Source organism: Hyperolius riggenbachi, chromosome 3, assembly GCF_040937935.1.
Source record: "Hyperolius riggenbachi isolate aHypRig1 chromosome 3, aHypRig1.pri, whole genome shotgun sequence".
NCBI classification, from domain to species: domain Eukaryota; kingdom Metazoa; phylum Chordata; class Amphibia; order Anura; family Hyperoliidae; genus Hyperolius; species Hyperolius riggenbachi.
Window position 1 is genome coordinate 445,083,292 of NC_090648.1, and position 7,380 is coordinate 445,090,671.

Genomic DNA, 7,380 nt, shown 5'->3' on the forward strand with positions numbered 1-7,380 from the left:
ATTTTGTCCCTATCACAATGTATGGCACCAATATTTTATTTGGAAATAAAGGTGCATTTTTTCCATTTTGCGTCCATCACTATTTACAAGCTTAAATGCATATTTAAAAAGTTCAGACCCTTAGGTAACCATTTATGTCTTTTTTTTGTAATTTTTTTTCCCCATAAAACAGTATTTGGGTAATTTTTTGGTGTGGGAAATAAACAGTTAATTTTTAATGTTATTATATGTGTAAATTGTAAAAAAATATGTAGATGTAGTTTTACTATTTGGGTTGAGTTTTTTTTTCCCTCCTTGTGCATCTCACTAACCGAAAGCACAAGGGGGACGCGGAAAATTGTACGTGCAGAAAGACTGAAGCCTCTTGTAAGAGCGCTTCGGTTTTTCTGCTGGGGACACGGATCGGTGATCGGAACCCATGTTTCCGTTCACTGATCCCAGGGCTAGAGAGGACATATTTTGCATCTTTTAGTAGTGATGGACCATTCTCCATAGAAAATCATTGGCAAGAACACAAGGTTACTGCAAGTTATAAAAACATACGGCTGTGCGCTGCGGTCACGCAGTGGGCATGAGGGATGAATCATACTTCCAAGTTGTGGATAGGCTGATGGTCGACTATACCCTCTGCAAACAAGTACTGAGCATGCGTGGCACGTGATATGGTTATAAAACATTGTGTTGCAATAAGCGCGTAACCCTGAATTAACTGTTTCAGGAATTGCACGTTCACACGGGACTTAACCAGAACTAGTCCTGTTCATGAGAATATTGACTATAAGTCATCCAATCATAGCAAGGCTCATGCCTGAGCATCCCCAAGATGCAATCGGGAAAATGGGTGGAGCTATGAGTATAAGAAAGAGAGATTTCCCTTGCTCTGATGGGACTCTCCACTACTGACGAGTTGTGTGATGTTGTGTATGCGCTGCCTCCTGACGATCGCTGGTCCCCCGATACGGAGTGATGATGCAATATCCGGTAATGTATTGATTCTTTACTCTATTACTTATCCGTGATTCACTGCTATACCTGTAAATAATGTAAATAATTGAATAAATATCCTAATACAGTGTGAAGCCGTAAGCTATGTATTTACCTAGTCTGTGTGCTAGTGTGAGTCGAGTGTGAGGCCTTAGCAACGCCAAAAACATAGCATTACATAAATGGCGACGAGGATGACTTTTGACCTCTGAAATATATTGCCTATGATTCTGTGGGTCTCTGGGTGTAATTTTGCAAAATTTGGCATTTTGCCAGTTAGTGGGGCAAGTAATCTAAATCTTTGTAAAATTGCCCCTGTATGGTATATTGACTTGATACTTGATATATATATATCTTAGGACAGATTACAGGTGTGGGCAAAGTTTGGAGTCGATAGCTCCTCCCACTTAGTTTCAAGTCAAGATATCTTTTGAACTAAGCAAAATTTATCTGTGGGAAGTTTGACCATTGGTGTCTAGAAATTGAGGGGCACCTCTGGTCAAAGCCACGCCCAGTTGGCAGTGTGCCAAAAGTAAGGCAATATGTTTAAGAAAAAGGCCAAATGCCTAAAAGAACCTGCGGAGATCCCCGGCTGGACCGAGTCTCCGTATAATATTATAGCAGTAGAATTAGCTAGCCATGGGTTGGTAGAATTGTGGGATAAGCAGTTGAAAGAATCAGAACCGGTTGATTTAGTTCAAGTACTTGAGAAACTCCCTACCAAGGTAGGTGATGCAGTTACCCCAGCTAGAATTAGCTGGGTGTTGGCCTCTGCATATCGTGGTGTGCACAAGCGATTGCAGAAGGCGTTCCAGGATCAAGAAAAGGCGGAACAGGCTCAACTTGAAGTTGAGGGACGCTGCCTGATGCTGGAATATAGTGGTTCCCCGTTAAAGCGGGTGATGTTGCTCTCTCTAGATGTAGATAAGACTCTAGAGGGGGGCCCTGTTAAGGCGGGGCATGATGTCGCTCTCGGGCGGCATAGTGGGATGTTGTTGACAGCTTATAGAAAGCTTCAACAAAGATTGTGTAAGTTGAAAGAATCAGAATCCCTCAATGTTGTTACTTTACTTGAGGGTATTCCTGTTGGAAAAAGGCTAGTCCTGTTAGAAAAAGGAACTAGAGTAGGATGACAGAGTGATAGTTGCACAAGTGTCATCACAGGCAGCTGCAGATAAATACCAACATGTAACAGAATCTGCAGCTGGTAAAATAAATGTACTGGAGGAAGTAGCTGGGGAAGAGGCTCCTGTGATGACACATTTTGGATTGTTATCAGTGGAGCAGGGAGCTTCTGTAAATAAAAGGAAGCCAAACTCTGCCACTGATCATTGCACAAGAAATAGGACAATGTGCATTGAACTGGAATTGGAAGTGTTTAGCACAAAAGTATTTTGTTCCATTTGAAAAGATTAGGAATAGCTGGGAACTTTCTTTAGGTTGTTACTGCTGTTTTTGTCCCTCTTAAGGAAAACCCCATATTTTTAATGATAAAATATGGATGGGAAAAAGGGGCAGAGAGTAACCTGACAGTGAATCTCAGCTTTTACTACTACGGTTTTTAATACAGTCTGTGTCTTTGTTGGTAGATTTCGGAGTATAATCTTGGAGTGCTGTGTTTAAAATTGTAAAGCAAATTCCTTAAAGTGACAGTATCTGACTGCACTTGCAGAGTTGAAATGGTAATATAATCTGGACAAGACAGGTGGGTTAACATTGTTGTTTCTAGTGAATGTTTTATATGGTGAATCCGTTATAGCGAGTCCTGATTAATCGTGTATTCATATGTCTGTTTTTTGTTTAATTGAATGCATAGAGGAATGTTTTTTTTTTAAAATGCATTTGTGCACGGGCGGTGAGTGCTCCTAGGGAATGTGTGCGAGCCAGTGAGTGTTTGAGATGCTGCTCTCCTCAGCTGGGGGCGCTTGGCAAGCATTATTTTTTTTTTTTTTTTTTCATTCAGGAGTACATGTTGTAAAAAAAATATTGACCTTTAACTCTTACTTCATGGGACATGCATCTTGTTTGATAAAATAAATGGTTAAAGAGGTGAGAAATAGTAAAGCAACTTTCTTGTGTGCGTTGTGTGTTGTGCTGGGTTTTGCTAGAACTTCCAAATCCCTGCAAATGCTCATTTTTTTTTTTTGGGTTACAGGGTTAAATGTGATTATGATGTCACGGTGACATCTGTGCCAGCAAAACTTTTCCCCTGGTTTCTAGCTATAATTGTGCAGGAGTGAAATTGTTTACCTGTTGAGCTGAAAGCTAGATTAGATGAGACCGTGTGAAAGAAATAGAACTGTGAAGTCTATTATGGCAATGTAGCATGAAAATATTGCGTAATTAGACTGGAAAACCTTTTTATATAATATCCCTGTGTCTCTGCGTCTATTCAGAGTTTTTTTTTTTTTTTTAGCACTGCACATGTGCAGGGAGGGGCGCAGAAACACTGGGGAAAAGTTGAGGGGGGATAGGGCCAGAGGCGGCCAGCGTGTGCGCAACGGTGTATGAGGGCACGCGCGTGGCGGGTGCATGTGCACAGCGGGCACATGCATGCGCAGCGAAAGGCCTAGCTTGGTTTTTTTTTAAACGGGCCAAGGTCATTAGTTACTAAATGAGATTTGTTTGTCTTGCAGAGAAATGCCTGGTTTCTCTAGGGTTGAATGTTGTACTGACTAGCTGAATGGCATGAAGTGGCAGAATGTGTTGATGATGAAGTGGGAATTGAGTTGTTTCTAATGAATTGTATGAAGTTTGCTTTGAGACCTTACTGATATAGAGTGTATTATATGTTCAAGAATACCTCTGTTAAAGATGCTAGAATGTATGCATATTCTAGTTTAAAATCATACAAACAAACTGTGAAGATGACAGATTTTTGTTTACACCAGAAACTAGCTGGTGGGGTGGTTAAAGTAGAAACGATTCCTTATTGGAAAATGCATAAGGATGCGGTAGCTCCATATAGGGGAACACCTGTGTCAGCTGGGTTGGATTTGCATGCTTTAGAAGTTGTTATCATTAACCCCTCGCAGGTTACAACCATTCCCACAGGTATAGGATGTAAAATACCTGACTAACATTATGGGCAAATAGCTACCCAATCCAGTTTTGCTCAGAAAGGAGCTATAGGGATAGGAGGAGTAATTGACTCCGACTATCAAGAATAAATTAAAGTGATCATGATTAACCTGGGAAATAGTGAGTTAATTATTGGAAAAGGAGAGAGGATGGGTTAAAGTTTTTAGGGGAGGACACTGTGTATACACAGGCCAAAGAGTTGTATAGCCCAGGTTCTCCTGAGGGCCCTTTTACACTTAATGCGTTGGTATGCATTAGTATGCATACAATTTTGTTGTTTGTTTTTTCTTGTTTTTTGTTGTTTTTTTCCCAATGGCGATGCATTGTGAATAGACTTCAATGTTTTTTCAGTGTATAGTGTGAAAGAGGCCATAGGGGGACACGGACGCTGGACTGTACATCAGTTGTTATTTTGATTACAGTTAACAGCAGCTGATTAAGTGTAAAGGGACCCTAATTCCTTTATTTGTAGAGAGGAAAGCCATCAGTAAAGGGTGATGAATATTTTGGTTCTACTAATACAGTAAATGTTGGAGCTAAAATGTGGGTCAGAATCCCCAAGGACCGCCTCCTCCAGCAGATGTGATTGCAGTAAGCAAGGACCGAACTCTGCTGGTAATGAGGCCAGAACAGAAAAAGTGGGAATATATCCCACAGGAAAAATGTTATTTGCAAGAATAAGTCACACTTGTTTGGGTTTTTTTTGCAGATTGATCTCCATGTCTATGGCATTGTCCTTGGAATCCTTGGTATCGTGTGGTTGGAAAGCTGTTGCGTTAATGCAAGGACTTCAGGTATTCGAGTAACCGATACAGGGGATCCACGGTGACTTTCGTGTGGGGAAATAAAACCAAGAGTTGTCTACAGAGAAACTTTACCGGTAATGCTAGGCAAGCATGTGACATTCTCAATGCTACTTTCAATGGAACATGTCTCGGTGGGGCCTGCTTTGATATTTGTGGATATGATGGATGCGAAAGTGGACCCTGGGCATATAAAGAGACTACCTTCCACTTGTGCAAAGGTGGGGCAACATGCCTAAAAGACTGTGATTCATGCGCGTTTCCAGCTGCCATAAACTGTTCTAAACCACACTAAATACGGAGAGAGTGGTATGACTCTTTGTTAGGAGGATATGGGACATTGACTCTTAATAGTTTTGATATTGAAACATTAGCAAATAGATTGCATAAAGCTGGAAGTAAAAATAGATGATGATTTGCTTGATTTAATTAACGCAAGTGCCTCTGTTATGTATGAAACAGATGTTGATATAACTAGAATTGTAAACTGGACTATCTGGTCCATGCAAACCTTACAACAGCAACAACAGAAAGGGTTATTTCAAACTAGGTTGTTGACTGGATGTGAGGTGGTTTGGAGGACCGTGTTCAGTTCCATGATAAGAACTGATCACTGGATAGATATCAAAGCACCTAAAGTGATGTGCAATGATACATTTTGCATGGGACAATTGACACTTTACAATGTTACTAAAAGTAGTATAATGTGTAAGAATGTTATTTTGCCATTATTAATTGGGCCAGAAGGTGATCAGCACTTCTGGGTACCTACGTTTTATGGACAGGTTATTGATGACAGCAACAGAACAGATGATTTGACTTTTTGTGATAATACTTTAAACAGTAAAATATGTAAGTTACAGTCTACTGCATATGAACCTTGTTTGTTACAGAACACTGTAAACAAATGTGGGTGGACCATAATGCCTATAACATACCGCTGGATGGTGGAAATAACACCTCAAGTGGTATGTGTAGTGACAGATCATCAGGTGGTCCCTAAAATGAGGGTGCCTTTTGCAGGATGCATACACAATATCACTGTATTCCAATGGGAAAATGAAACTTTTATGTTGATGCCTGATATAGCGTTAACTACAAAGGTTTCCTGGCAAGGCCAAGGTTTGGAAGTTCCCAATTGGGATCTAAACCTGACTAAACTAAAGCGGATTGTTGAAAAATCTAACGGAAGTGAAAAAGTGCTATTAAAAAGTTGAATAGAAGTATAATCGTACACCAGCTCAGTACTGCCGTGATTGCAAACAAAATTGTTAAAGTGGGCTCTGCCATAGCAGATGCCACCTCTCACCATTGGTGGGATGTATTTATGGGTTATTCGCCATCAGCAGAAACAATGATGAAGTGGATAGTTCATCCTATTTTTGATTGTAATGATTGTTATACTTATCCTATCCAGATGGAACTGGTATGTGGCATATGGGATCTGTTGTAAGGGAAAAAGTTGTCATGGTTTCATATGTTAATGGTCATCACTAAGGACCGAATGTGATACAAGTCTGAAGAGTCTGTGTGAATGACTGGCTGTTAGGTAAGAAACACATTAGCAAGCTAGTCAGTAGGTAGAGAGGACATATTTTGCATCTTTTAGTAGTGATGGACCATTCTCCATAGAAAATCATTGGCAAGAACACAAGGTTACTGCAAGTTATAAAAACATACGGCTGTGCGCTGCGGTCACGCAGTGGGCATGAGGGATGAATCATACTTCCAAGTTGTGGATAGGCTGATGGTCGACTATACCCTCTGCAAACAAGTACTGAGCATGCGTGGCACGTGATATGGTTATAAAACATTGTGTTGCAATAAGCGCGTAACCCTGAATTAACTGTTTCAGGAATTGCACGTTCACACGGGACTTAACCAGAACTAGTCCTGTTCATGAGAATATTGACTATAAGTCATCCAATCATAGCAAGGCTCATGCCTGAGCATCCCCAAGATGCAATCGGGAAAATGGGTGGAGCTATGAGTATAAGAAAGAGAGATTTCCCTTGCTCTGATGGGACTCTCCACTACTGACGAGTTGTGTGATGTTGTGTATGCGCTGCCTCCTGACGATCGCTGGTCCCCCGATACGGAGTGATGATGCAATATCCGGTAATGTATTGATTCTTTACTCTATTACTTATCCGTGATTCACTGCTATACCTGTAAATAATGTAAATAATTGAATAAATATCCTAATACAGTGTGAAGCCGTAAGCTATGTATTTACCTAGTCTGTGTGCTAGTGTGAGTCGAGTGTGAGGCCTTAGCAACGCCAAAAACATAGCATTACAACCCTCTCGGTCTGACCATTGGTCTGTGGGTGGTAGCCGGAGGAAAACGATAACTTCATCCCCATTTGATGACAAAACGCTTTCCAGAAACGAGAAGATAACTGGACTCCCCTATCTGACACCACATCCTGGGGAATCCCATGCAGCCTGAAGATGTGGTGAACGAACAGCTCTGCCAATTCCTGTGCTGAGGGGAGTCCGTTCAAGGGGAT

The 7,380-nt window shown here is 40.9% G+C and overlaps 1 long non-coding RNA gene across 1 annotated transcript; it reads left to right on the forward strand.

The window, feature by feature from the left end:
* Positions 1 to 449: 449 nt before the first annotated feature.
* LOC137564225 (uncharacterized) lies at positions 450 to 7,080 on the forward strand. The gene is made up of 2 exons (XR_011030557.1): positions 450 to 2,689; positions 4,775 to 7,080. It is a non-coding gene; the product is annotated as an uncharacterized lncRNA (long non-coding RNA).
* The last annotated feature ends 300 nt before the right edge of the window (positions 7,081 to 7,380 follow it).